The sequence below is a fragment of the Primulina tabacum genome, chromosome 3 (assembly GCF_025594145.1).
Source record: "Primulina tabacum isolate GXHZ01 chromosome 3, ASM2559414v2, whole genome shotgun sequence".
Classification (NCBI taxonomy): domain Eukaryota; kingdom Viridiplantae; phylum Streptophyta; class Magnoliopsida; order Lamiales; family Gesneriaceae; genus Primulina; species Primulina tabacum.
The window spans coordinates 43,470,819-43,484,738 of record NC_134552.1 but is presented as its reverse complement, the minus strand read 5'-3'; positions in this window follow the sequence as shown (position 1 = coordinate 43,484,738).

Below are 13,920 nucleotides of genomic sequence, written 5' to 3'. Positions count from 1 at the left end.
CTTCTTCAGCATTGAAACATGGAATACATTGTGTACTCCGACCACACTCGGCGGTAGAGCTACACGATAAGCAAGTGTCCCCACTCTGTCATTAATTTCGAAGGGTCCGGTGAATCTCGGACTTAGCTTGCCTCTCTTCCCAAACCTCATAACACCCTTCATAGGTGCTATCTTCACGAAAACCTGACCTCCTACGGAGATTTCGAGATCCCTTCTCCTCTTTTGTCGACTCTGGGCGGTCTTCCTCCTATCTCGGATCTTGACCACCACATCTGCAGTCTGCTGAACAATCTCTGGATCAAGTTCTGATCTCTCCCCGACTTCATCTCAATGACTCGGCGATATGCACTTTATTTGTAGAACCCGTAAATCAGTAGACGTATAAGCCATGCATAATTCTAGATTTTTAAAATTTAGTTGACTTCATTGAATGATTATTTTAAATGCATTTGTTTGAAGTTAATTATTTATTATTTCAGTTCAGTAATTTGATTTTTAGCATTTCAGTTATTTCAGTGAGGCCGGACCGGATTTGGAGTTTTGAGATAGAATTTAAGATTGGAGAAATACTTCCAGAAGTTAATTTAGCTAGGAAGTAAGTTCATTTAAGTTAAAAAGGGAAGTTGAGGATTTAATTTAATTATTTGAGGTGATTAAGAAATGAGCTCAATAAATTATTAAGGGATTAGTGAGGCTTTTAAGAGTTATTAATTATCAACTAGATAACAATATTTCCCCTTCATTTTATTGCAAATTTCGGCCACCCCATTAGTGTGTCAACTATGATATGCCAACTCACTTTTGACCCTTTCCTTGTCATCTATTAGCATGATAATCTTTCCATTTAATGAACACCCTTAATTAATTAATTAGTGGACATATCCTAGTCTAGAAACAAGAGAGAATTCGGCCACTTACATTCTAGAACCATCCCACATATCATTTGATAGCAACAACTTTTCAAATTTCAAAGGAAGGGAGACTTGGTATCCCTTTATTAGTGGATCTCCCTCACACACTCCTAACCATTTCCCCTCTCCAAAATTTCGAAATTCAGAGCATTTTCAGAGTGATAAAACCGTGAGGTTCGTAGCTTAATAGAGGAGAGAATAATCGAGAGCAAGAAAGGTAGACAAGAAAGCGTTCCACTCCTCCGTGCCGCGTCGTCGTCGTTTCGTTCGTTTTCTTTCGAAACGAAACTAGGCATGTCTAGATTTCTTTCAAACCTCAATCAAGTCATATTATCAATTATTTTTCAGTACATGATCAGGTTTTATCATGCTAAAACTGAATTATATCAGCAAATTTCAGAAACTTACACATGCAGAATTTTTCGATTTTAAGATGCATTTCACGGTTTGCTTTGTGTTGTGAGTTTCAGATATTGGTTCGATTCCAGGCTCCCAAGGCGACATCTAGACATGTCCTAACATGGATTAGGATCACTTTAGTCCAATATTTCAGTCACCCTGCTTGCACGAATTCGAAATTTACAGCAACTTTCCATCGGTACAAGTTTGGGTCTCAAAAATTTCAGTGTTGCTGTCAAGGAGAAAGGATCTGATCCTGGCTGCCCCAAGGGCCTATAGCCATGGTTAGATCCCTTCCCTAGCAAGTCTAAGACGTGACTAAGTCGCCCTTTTGGTGGCTTGGTCCATGGCTCATCGGTTTTTAATTTAAAAACAAGGACAGCCCCTCCCCTCTCTGCCCTTCGGTTTTGGTACAACATTTGTGTTTCGAGTTTGTGGAGTGGTATGGATCTTGGTTGGCCTATGGCCCTTAGCCACGGTTCATACCATGTCCCTAGATGTCTAGATCGTGCCATGGTCAAACAAATGGCCACTAGGAACGACACAAGACAACGATCAAAGTACATCACTACACACACATACACGTGGGGCTCGGTTGGAGTGTCATTTGAGTTATGGTGTGATGCGGATTGTGGCTGGCCTAGGGCCCTTAGCCATGGTTCTAATCATTCCTTGCGACGTTGTGGAGAGGATTTGGTCGGTGGTTCAAGCCCCAATGGCAAAAGTCTCGCAAACGACGCGATGCAAGCAAGGTTGCAGCTGCTGGAAAATTACAGCAAGTTGCTGTGTCGGTTCGGAGGCTCGTTCGAGTTCTCGGTCGGCTTCTAGCCTATGGCCTTGGACTGGAAAGTGCCCCAGTGAGTTATGAAGGTCATGTTTTTGACCGTTTGCGATTCGGATCATTTTTAAGGTCGTACGAGAATTTACGGTGCGATGTGCCAAATTGACTCTCGAAAGAGCGTTTCGTGTTTTGGCCTCCATTCCACCTAGATTTCGACCCTATCATTTTAGGAACATTATTTTATGATTTTTCAGCGTATTTTAATCATGACTATACGTCGGTTCGGTGTCGGTTCAAGTTGGCTCGGAGTCATGATTAAATGCGAAGTCATTAGGCGTCATAGTCGCATCTTTTGAACTAAATTGCATAGTTGGTCAAGTTTAAGCTATTGCATATTTTTCATGGCACAGTTAGGTTGCAGCAAGCCTGGGGACGATCCAATCCAATCCAGTTGGTAAAATTACGGGACATTTTCATTATGCCAGTTAATTATTTTACGTGCATTAAATAGAAAATGATTATTTTTGAGATTTATGCGATTTGGCTTGTGGTTCATTCACTATGTGGGAGTGTTATTTTATACGGTCGCCAGTGACCGATCAGTTCAGTATGGTACCACCCGATCGCCAGTGACCGGCCAGCTCAGTTCAGTTTTAGCCTCCCCGGTAGCCAGTTACCGATCAGTTCAGCTTAGTGCAGGGGCCACAGGCGTAAAACATAATCTCAACAGAAAATTTTACCAGTTATTTCAGTGCAGGCTCCAAGGAGCAAACATTTTTTTTACTGTGATTATCAGTTCAATTATGCACGTATTATAATTGCTCAGTATAGATTATTTTCAGCATGCCTCAGGACAGGATATATTATCTCGTGCATATTTTAATTCAGATTTTTACTCGTTACCTGCAATATATGCATGCTGAGTCTTTAGGCTCACTAGACTTGATTGTTGTAGGTACTGATGAGGCCAGGGCCGAGGGCGGGGACCAATGAGCCAGTTTGGGTCGGCAGTAGTGGCACCCGAGGACCTCAGAGCAGCAGTTGTTATTTTATTCCGCAAACATTTTATCAGTCGTTGGATATTTTTAAATTGTGATTTTTGGCAAACTTTATTTTCTTCCGCTGCAATATTTTGAAATATTGAACTTGATTCACCAGTGATTTTATGAATGAGTCCATTTAACTTCTTTTAAAAAGAAAATTTTTAATTTTTCGCAAATTTTCAAGCAAGAAGTTTTAGGGCATTTTACAATTGGTATCAGAGCGGTGGTTCTGTATAGGGTTTCACTACTACTGACCGCGAGAAGCTCACGAAGCCACGTCTTCGGTCTGTAAGTTTTTCAGTTCAGCATTTTGTTCAGCATTTTAGTTAAACATGAATTATTTTGTCAGCATGCTTCCAGATTTTCAGTACTTCAGTGTTCATTTAAAATAAATTATAGAATTATGCATGTTAGTTACGTATGGGTTATGTTGGAACAATATGCCCCCTAGACGCATTTTAGAGCGCAACAGAGAGGAGGAGCCTCGCCGAGAGGACAGGGAGGAGCGTAGACCGGAGGGAGACCTACCACCTCCTCCACCACCCCCACCGGACATGAGTGCCCAGATGTTAGCTGGGATGACACAGTTCTTTGCACAGTTTGCGGGGGACAATGCCGCAGCCTGTAGCCGCAGCTGCAGCCAGGCCGACAGGGCCCGAGGCTGTTTATGAGCGATTCATGAAGATGCGCCCGAAGGAATTCTCTGGGACATCTGACCCCATGGTTGCCGAGGGATGGATCAAATCCCTCGAGGTTATCTTCGAGTTTATGGAGCTGGGAGACGCAGACCGAGTCCGATGTGCCACCTACCTATTCACTGGAGACGCCCACTTATGGTGGGAAGGAGCTTCGGTAGCCTTGACTTTGGCTACACTTTCATGGACCCGCTTTACGGAAGTTTTCTACTCCAAGTATTTTGCTGAGAAGGTTCGCACCAGGCTGACCACCGAGTTCATGAGTCTGAGGCAGGGGGATATGGCGGTTACGGAGTTCATCCGTAAGTTCGAGAGGGGCTGTCACTTTGTGCCCCTGATCGCGAATGATGCCAGAGCCAAGCTGATGCACTTCCTGGTGGGTTTACGGCCGATCTTGCGCCGGGATGTTAGGGTATCTGACCCTGCTACTTATGAGATTGCCGTCTCCAAGGCCTTAGCCGTAGAGCAGGATCTGCGGGATATCGAGAGGGATCGCCAGGGCAAGCGCCCAGTCCAGGCACCACACCGCCCTCCTCCTCATTATCCTCAGCAGCAGAATAAGAGGCCTTTTCATGGACCGCCCAGGAACCGAGGCCAGCAGCAGCAGCAGCGGGGACGCCCAGCCCCGAGGACTCAAGAGCACCCCGTCTGTCCCAGGTGCTCACGTCGCCATCCTGGAGCATGCATGGCTGGCTCAGGAAAGTGTTTTAAGTGCGGCAGTCCAGACCACATGTTGCTGCAGTGCCCTCAGAGGAATCTGCCTACTCAGGGCAGGGTTTTTGCTCTCTATGCCGCGGAAACCAACCCTGAGACTATGTTTTTGACAGGTACCTTTAAACTTTAAGTTATTATTTGAATTTCCTTGCTTTGGGAATAAGGATTAAGATTGAACTTAGAACTGTGATAGGATTGCATGCTCTACTCAGTAGTATTTTGGAGATTTAAGTTAGAAGAACTTTGACCATTGCATGTATATAAGTTTAGTTCTTGTAACTACTGGATTCAACTTAGAGCTCCGCTCTTTCAGGGAGAATTTTTATATCTGGTTCCGCTACCAAGGCCTTGATAGATTCAGGGGCCACTCACTCGTTTATTTCGGAGGTCTTTGCAAACTTTCTCAAGATCCAGACCATTGGGCTAGATACAGCCTTTTCAGTAGTGTTGCCGTCAGGCGAGGAGATGGCAGCTACCAACGTTATCCGAGATATAGACCTTGAGTTGCACGGGTAAACTTGTTTATGCTGATCTGATTGTGCTACCTATGCCAGAATTTGACATCATCCTAGGGATGGACTGGCTATTGAGGAACAGAGTGTTGATAGACTTCCAGCGGAGATCTGTTCTTGTCCGACCGCCTGGAATGGAGCAGTTCTTATTTGATCCGGACAGGTACTTTCCTTTACCGCGCATTATTCTTTATGTTCAGGCTAGGAAACTCGTGCATAGAGGGTGTCGGGCATTTCTAGCGATCTTTTTATCTGTCCCCGAGGAACCCAGCCAGTCAGCCTCAGATGTTCCGATTGTCAGAGATTTCTTAGACGTTTTTCCTGAAGACGTCTCTGGTATGCCACCCGAGAGAGAGATGGAGTTTTCCATTGAGCTTATGCCAGGTACGGCTCCGATATCCAAAGTGCCGTACCGACTAGCACCGACAGAGATGGCAGAGCTTAAGAAGCAGATTCAGGAACTTCTCGACAAGAAGTTCATTCGCCCGAGCTTTTCTCCATGGGGTGCGCCGGTCTTATTTGTGAAAAAGAAGGATGGCTCGATGAGGCTTTGCATTGACTACCGGGAGTTGAACAGGGTTACAGTGAAGAATAAATACCCACTGCCGAGGATTGAGGATCTGTTTGACCAGTTGCAGGGAGCTTCGATTTTCTCCAAGATAGATCTGCGTTCTGGTTATCATCAATTGAGGGTGAGAGATGCTGATGTCTCGAAGACTGCTTTCAGGACTCGTTATGGTCACTACGAGTTCCTTGTGATGCCGTTCGGTCTGACGAATGCGCCAGCGATCTTCATGGATCTAATGAATCGCGTATTTCAGATGTATCTCGACCATTTTGTGATAGTGTTCATAGATGACATACTCGTCTACTCCAAGAGTCGGGAGGAGCACAGCAGGCATCTGACCACAGTGTTGCAGACATTGCAGAAGCACAAATTATTCGCAAAGTTCAGTAAATGAGAATTCTGGTTAGAGAAGGTGGCGTTCTTGGGCCACATTGTCTCCAGCAGTGGTATTGAGGTAGACCCCGCAAAAGTTGCAGCAGTCAGAGATTGGGTTGTTCCTCAGAATGCATCCGAGATCCGCAGTTTTCTTGGGTTGGCAGGATATTACAGGAAGTTCATTTAGGGATTCTCATCCATTGCCGTTCCACTCACAGCACTGACCAAGAAAAATGTGAAATTTGTGTGGAGCGAGGAGTGTCAGAAGAGCTTCGATACTTTGAAGCAAGCTCTTATCTCAGCACCCGTTTTGGCTGTACCGTCAGGATCTGGTGAGTTTGTCCTTTATACCGATGCTTCGAAGCTTGGTTTAGGTGCAGTTTTGATGCAGCATGGGAGAGTGATAGCATATGCTTCTCGATAGCTGAAAATCCATGAGAAGAATTACCCTACCCATGATCTGGAGTTAGCGGCCGTAGTTTTTGCTTTGAAGATTTGGAGGCACTATCTGTATGGAGAGAAGTGTCAGATCTTTACCGACCACAAGAGCCTCAAGTATTTCTTCACGCAGAAGGAGTTGAACATGCGTCAGAGGCGTTGGTTGGAGCTTGTGAAAGACTACGATTGTGACATTAGCTACCACACGGGCAAAGCTAATGTAGTCGCGGATGCTTTGAGCAGAAAAGTCGCAGTGATGGCTCACTTGACGATTCAGAAACCTCTTCAGATTGAGATGCAGAAGTTCGATCTTGAGACTTATCCTCGAGGTAGAGTTCCTCGTTTATCTACCTTGACTATCCAGTCCTCTCTTATTGACCGTATTTGCAGTGGTCAGGCAGCAGATGAGAAGTTAGCACAGTGGAAGAAGAGAGATGAAGCCAAGGGCAGTGTCTTGTATACAGTCAGCGACGGTATTGTGAGATACCGAGATAGGATATGGGTTCCTAGCAGTGATTCTATCCGAGCAGACATCTTATCAGAGGCCCATACATCCCCGTACTCCATTCACCCTGGGAGTACGAAGATGTACAAAGATCTGCAGCTATTGTATTGGTGGTCAGGGATGAAGAAGGACATCAGGCGTTTTGTATCCGAGTGCCTGACTTGCCAGTTAGTGAAGGCCGAGCATCAGAGACCAGCAGGTTTGCTCAAGCCTCTTCCTATTCCAGAGTGGAAGTGGGAGAACATTACCATGGATTTTGTGACCGGTTTGCCGAAGTCAGCCAGAGGATCGGATGCCATCTGGGTGATTGTAGATCGTTTTACCAAATCAGCGCACTTCTTGCCTATTAAGACGACTTTCACCATGGTTTAGTATGCAGAGCTGTATATCCGAGAGATAGTCTGACTCCATGGTATTCCAGTTTCTATCGTATCCGACAGAGATCCCAGTTTCACTTCCTCATTTTGGAAGAGTTTGCATTCGACTTTGGGTACGAAGTTGCTGTTTAGCACAGCTTTCCATCCGCAGACAGATGGGTAGTCGGAGCGAGTTATTCAGATTTTGGAGGATCTTCTTCGCGCTTGCGTCATCGATTTCTCAGGGAGTTGGGAGACGAACTTGCCACTGGTTGAGTTCACCTATAACAACAGTTTCCAGTCGTCTATAGGTATGGCTCCGTATGAAGCACTGTATGGCCGCAAGTGTAGATCTCCTGTTCATTGGGATGAGGTAGGAGAGAGAGCAGAGTTGGGTCCAGAAATTGTCCAGCAGGCAGCAGAGGTAGTAGTCAAGATCCGTGATAGGATGAGGACTGCTCAGAGCCGACAGAAGAGTTATGCCGATCAGCGGATTAGAGATTTAGAGTTTGTAGTGGGCGATCATGTCTTTGTGAAAGTGGCACCTATGAAGGGTGTCATGAGGTTTGGCAAGAAAGGGAAGCTCAGTCCGAGATTCATTGGACCGTTTGAGATCCTTGACAGAGTTGGGACGCTAGCTTATCGTGTGGCTCTTCCGCCGAATCTGGCCGGAGTACACAATGTCTTTCACGTCTCCATGCTGAGGAAGTATATGGCAAATCCTTCGCATGTGCTGAATTTCGAGCCGTTGCAGCTTACTCCAAACTTGTCTTATGAGGAGAGACCGGTGCAGATCCTAGACCGGCAGGAGAAGAAACTTAGGAAAAAGTTGGTTAAGCGAGTCAAAGTCAAATGGCTCAACCATTCTGAGGAGGAAGCTACGTGGGAGTCTGAGCCAGAGATGAGAGATCGATACCCCGACTTATTCGGTGAGTTCTAATTTCGAGGACGAAATTTATTTTAAGGGGGGAAGGATTGTAGAACCCGTAAATCAGTAGATGTATAAGCCATGCATAATTCTAGATTTTTAAAATTTAGTTGACTTCATTGCATGATTATTTTAAATGCATTTGTTTGAAGTTAATTATTTATTATTTCAGTTCAGTAGTTTGATTTTTAGCATTTCAGTTATTTCAGTGAGGCCGGATCGGAGTTGGAGTTTTGAGATAGAATTTAAGATTGGAGAAATACTTCCAGAAGTTAATTTAGCTAGGAAGTAAGTTCATTTAAGTTAAAAAGGGAAGTTGAGGATTTAATTTAATTATTTGAGGTGATTAAGAAATGAGCTCATTTAAGTTACTTAATTAAGGGTTTTATTCAATAAATTATTTAAGGGATTAGTGAGACTTTTAAGAGTTATTAATTATCAACTAGATAACAATATTTCCCTTTCATTTTATTGCAAATTTTGGCCACCCCATTAGTGTGTCAACTATGATATGCCAACTCACTTTTGACCCTTTCCTTGTCATCTATTAGCATGATAATCTTTCCATTTAATGACCACCCTTAATTAATTAATTAGTGGACATATCCTAGTCTAGAAACAAGAGAGAATTCGGCCACTTACATTTTAGAACCATCCCACATATCATTTGATAGCAACAAATTTTCAAATTTCAAAGGAAGGGAGACTTGGTATCCCTTTATTAGTGGATCTCCCTCACACACTCCTAACCATTTCCCCTCTCCCAAATTTCGAAATTCAGAGCATTTTCAGAGTTTTAAAACCGTGAGGTTCGTAGCTTAATAGAGGAGAGAATAATCGAGAGCAAGAAAGGTAGACAAGAAAGCGTTCCACTCCTCCGTGCCGCGTCGTCGTCGTTTCGTTCGTTTTCTTTCGAAAAGAAACCAGGAATGTCTAGATTTCTTTCAAACCTCAATCAAGTCATATTATCAATTATTTTTCAGTACATGATCAGGTTTTATCATGCTAAAACCGAATTATATCAGCAAATTTCAGAAACTTACACATGCAGAATTTTTCGATTTTAAGATGCATTTCACGGTTTGCTTTGTGTTGTGAGTTTCAGACATTGGTTCGATTCCAGGCTCCCAAGGCAACATCTAGACATGTCCTAACATGGATTAGGATCACTTTAGTCCAACATTTCAGTCACCCTGCTTGCTGGAATTCGAAATTTACAGCAACTTTCCATCGGTACAAGTTTGGGTCTCAAAAATTTCAGTGTTGCTGTCAAGGAGAAAGGATCTGATCCTGGCTGCCCCAAGGTCCTATAGCCATGGTTAGATCCCTTCCCTAGAAAGTCTAAGACGTGTCTAAGTCGCCCTTTTGGTGGCTTGGTCCATGGCTCATCGGTTTTTAATTTAAAAACAAGGACAGCCCCTCCCCTCTCTGCCCTTCGGTTTTGGTAAAGCATTTGTGTTTCGAGTTTGTGGAGTGGTATGGATCTTGGTTGGCCTATGGCCCTTAGCCACGGTTCATACCATGTCCCTAGATGTCTAGATCATGCCATGGTCAAACAAATGGCCACTAGAACGACACAAGACAACGATCAAAGTACATCACTACACACACATACACGTGGGGCTCGGTTGGAGTGTCGTTTGAGTTATGGTGTGATGCGGATTGTGGCTGGCCTAGGACCCTTAGCCATGGTTCGAATCATTCCTTGGGACGTTGTGGAGAGGATTTGGTCGGTGGTTCAAGTCCCAATGGCCAAAAGTCTCGCAAACGACGCGATGCAAGCAAGGTTGCAGCTGCTGGAAAATTACAGCAAGTTGCTGTGTCGGTTCGGAGGCTCGTTCGAGTTCTCGGTCAGCTTCTAGCCTATGGCCTTGTACTGGGCAGTGCCCCAGTGAGTTAGGAAGGTCATGTTTTTGACCGTTTGTGATTCGGATCATTTTTAAGGTCGTACGAGAATTTACGGTGCGATGTGCCAAATTGACTCTCGAAAGATCGTTTCGTGTTTTGGCCTCCATTCCACCTAAATTTTGACCCTATTATTTTAGGAGAATTATTTTATGATTTTTCAGCATATTTTAATCATGGCTATACGTCGGTTCGAAGTCGGTTCAGGTTGGCTCGGAGTCATGATTAAATGCGAAGTCATTAGGCGTCATAGTCGCATCTTTTGAACTAAATTGCATAGTTGGTCAAGTTTAAGCTATTGCATATTTTTCATGGCACAGTTAGGTTGCAGCGAGCCTGGGGACGATCCAATCCAATCCAGTTGGTAAAATTACGGGACATTTTCATTATGCCAGTTAATTATTTTACGTGCATTAAAAAGAAAATGGTTATTTTTGAGATTTATGCGATATGGCTTGTGGTTCATTCACTATGTGGGAGTGTTATTTTATACGGTCGCCAGTGACCGATCAGTTCAGTATGGTACCACCCGTTCGCCAGTGACCGGCCAGCTCAGTTCAGTTTCAGCCTCTCTGGTAGCCAGTTACCGATCAGTTCAGCTTAGTGCAGGGGCCACAGGCGTAAAACATAATCTCAACAGAAAATTTTACCAGTTATTTCAGTGCAGGCTCCAAGGAGCAAACATTTTTTTTTACTGTGATTATCAGTTCAGTTATGCACGTATTATAATTGCTCAGTACAGATTATTTTCAGCATGCCTCAGGACAGGATATGTTATCTCATGCATATTTTAATTCAGATTTTTACTTGTTACCTGCGATATATGCATGCTGAGTCTTTAGGCTCACTAGACTTGATTGTTGTAGGTACTGATGAGGCCAGGGCCGAGGGCGGGGACCAGTGAGCCAGCTTGGGTCGGCAGTAGTGGCACCCGAGGACCTCAGAGCAGCAGTTGTTATTTTATTCCGCAAACATTTTATCAGTCGTTGGATATTTTTAAATTGTGATTTTTGGCAAACTTTATTTTCTTCCGCTGCAATATTTTGAAATATTGAACTTGATTCACCAGTGATTTTATGAATGAGGCCATTTAACTTTTTTTAAAAAGAAAATTTTTAATTTTCCGCAAATTTTCAACCAAGAAGTTCTAGGGCATTTTACATTTTTCCATACAGTGCTTCGTAGGGAGCCATAACTATAGATGATTGGAAACTGTTGTTGTAGTTAAACTCCAGTAGAGGTAGCTTTGATTCCCAATTTCCATGAAAATCGATCACACATGCTCACAACAAATTTTCCAAAATCTGAATTACTCTCTCAGACCGGCCATCTGTCTGAGGGTGAAATGTCGTACTGAATAGCAACTTCGTCCCCATAGCTGAATGCAAACTCTTCCAAAAGGATGATGTGAATCTCGGGTCTCCGTCTGACACAATAGAAACCAGGATCCCGTTATCTCTCGGATATAAAGTTCTGCATACTGAGTCATGGAGAAAATCGTCTTCACCAGTAAGAAGTGTGCTGATTTAGTAAGTCGATCCACTATAACCCAAATGGCATTAGATCCTCTGACTGACCTCGGGAATCCAACAACAAAATCCATGCTGATATTCTCTCATTTTCACTTGGGAATAGGGAGTGGCTTAAGCATACATGCAGGCCTCTGATGCTCTGCTTTCACTTGCTGGCAAGTGAAACACTCGGATACAAATCGATGAATGTCCTTCTTCATCCCTGGCCACCAATACAACATCTGTAAATCCTTGTACATCTTCGTACTTCCTATATGGATGTAATGCGGAGATGTATGTGCCTTTGTCAAAGTATCCTCTCTGATCGAATCAATACTAGGCACCCATAGTAAGACTACACGAAGTCCCAGTAAGTATACTGTCTGACAGAGATCCTAGATTTGTATGAAAATTTTGGAAAAGTTTTCAAAAGGCTATGGGAACCAAGGTCCCTCTCAGCACAGCCTATCACCCTCAGACTGATGGCCAAACCGAGAGAACAATTCAAACCCTCGAGGACATGCTGAGGGCATGTGCTCTGGATTTTTCTGGAAACTGGAGTGAACAGTTACCCCTGATAGAATTCGCCTATAACAACAGCTATCACAGTAGCATCGAAATGGATCCGTATGAGGCATTGTATGGCCGAAAATGTAGATCGCCTTTATACTGGGATGAAGTTGGAGAAAAGGCTGTTACTGGACCAGAGCTTGTTCAATTAACCGTTGACAAAGTAGCCATAATCAAGGAAAGACTCAAGGTAGCTCAAGATATACAAAAGAGCTGGGCCGATTTGAAGAGAAGACCGTTAGAATTGGAAATCGGTGAAAAAGCTTATGTCGAGGTCTCTCCCATGAAGGGATTGTTTCGATTCGGTAAATCCAAAAAGTTAAATCCAAGGTATGTGGGATCGTTCGAGATACTGGAAAAAGTGGGAACCTTAGCCTACCGTCTGGCTTTGCCACCTGATATGTCCAGAATACATAACATTTTCCACATCTCACAACTAAGGAAATATGTCCCAGATCCGAGTCATGTACTCAAAGTTGCACCCCTGATGATTGAAGGACACCTCAATGAAGAACTCAAATATGAAGAGGTCCCTATCCAAATAGTGGACACAAAAGACCAAGTGTTGAGGCACCGGACAATCCCATATGTCAAAGTGCAGTGGTCAAATCATACCGAAAGGGAGGCCACCTGGGAACTCGAAGAGAAAATGCGCTCACAATATCCTCATCAATTCAAAAGCGCGAGCTGATCTAAGTTTTGAGGATGAAACTTTCAATAAGGAGGAAGGGATGTGAGAACCATAGAATTTCGATCCGAAGAAAATCATGTAAGAAATACAAACTTGAAATTTAGCTTAATCTAAAGCTCAACAACTTTCATTCTAATTACAGAACTTAAATATGAACTTAGATTTCAGCTAAGTTAACTCGAAGAAGTAGCTTCAATGCTCGGAGACTGACTCAATGGGAGGCCAAGCTGCAAGTAACCGCATCCATCGAAGAGTTGTCACTGGAGGAGTAAAACCCCAGCTCAAAGACTCGATCTTTCAGCTCAAAGAAGCTCAAAAAAGCTTGTCCTAACAAGACCAAAAAGGGAGCTAAAAGATGAGCCAAGGAATTGGACAAACTTATTATGCAGGAAGTGATCATTGAGATAACCAATGAAGGAGCTAAGGGAGGAGCTAAGAGTTTGGACACACTTAGTATGCAAGAAATGACCTTTGAGTTAAACCATGAAGGAGCTAACAGAGGAGCTAAGAGACTAGGACACATTTATGGTGCAGGAAATGACTCTTGGTGCTTGAGATGGAGCTTGACCACAATAAATTCTTTCTTGGGGAGCAAGAGTTTGGCCATGAGGGAAGTGAAGGGACCAAAAATCACCTATAAATAGGGCATGATGGCTGAATGAAAATCACTCCAAAAAGCAACAAAAAAATTCAGTCCTTACCCCCCACATCCTCTCAAAATTTCGGCCAAGGAAAAAGAAGAAGCTTCTTGCGGTCTAGTGCTACCATTCTACGTCTTAGTGCTGCTGGTTTGAAGACGTATTCTACTAAAAGTTTACGTCGAAGTACTGCCCAAATTCCGAGAGGAAGTTTTGTACCAAAGTCTACAAAATTCAAGTTTACCTTCAAAATACTGTAAGTGGGTTATTGATATGTATATTCGTTTGTATTTTTAAATCTTGAATATATAAGTTATGATATGCATGAATGTGTGTCCTCATTTTCGAAAAACAGCATGATGTCCGTCTTTTAAATTTAA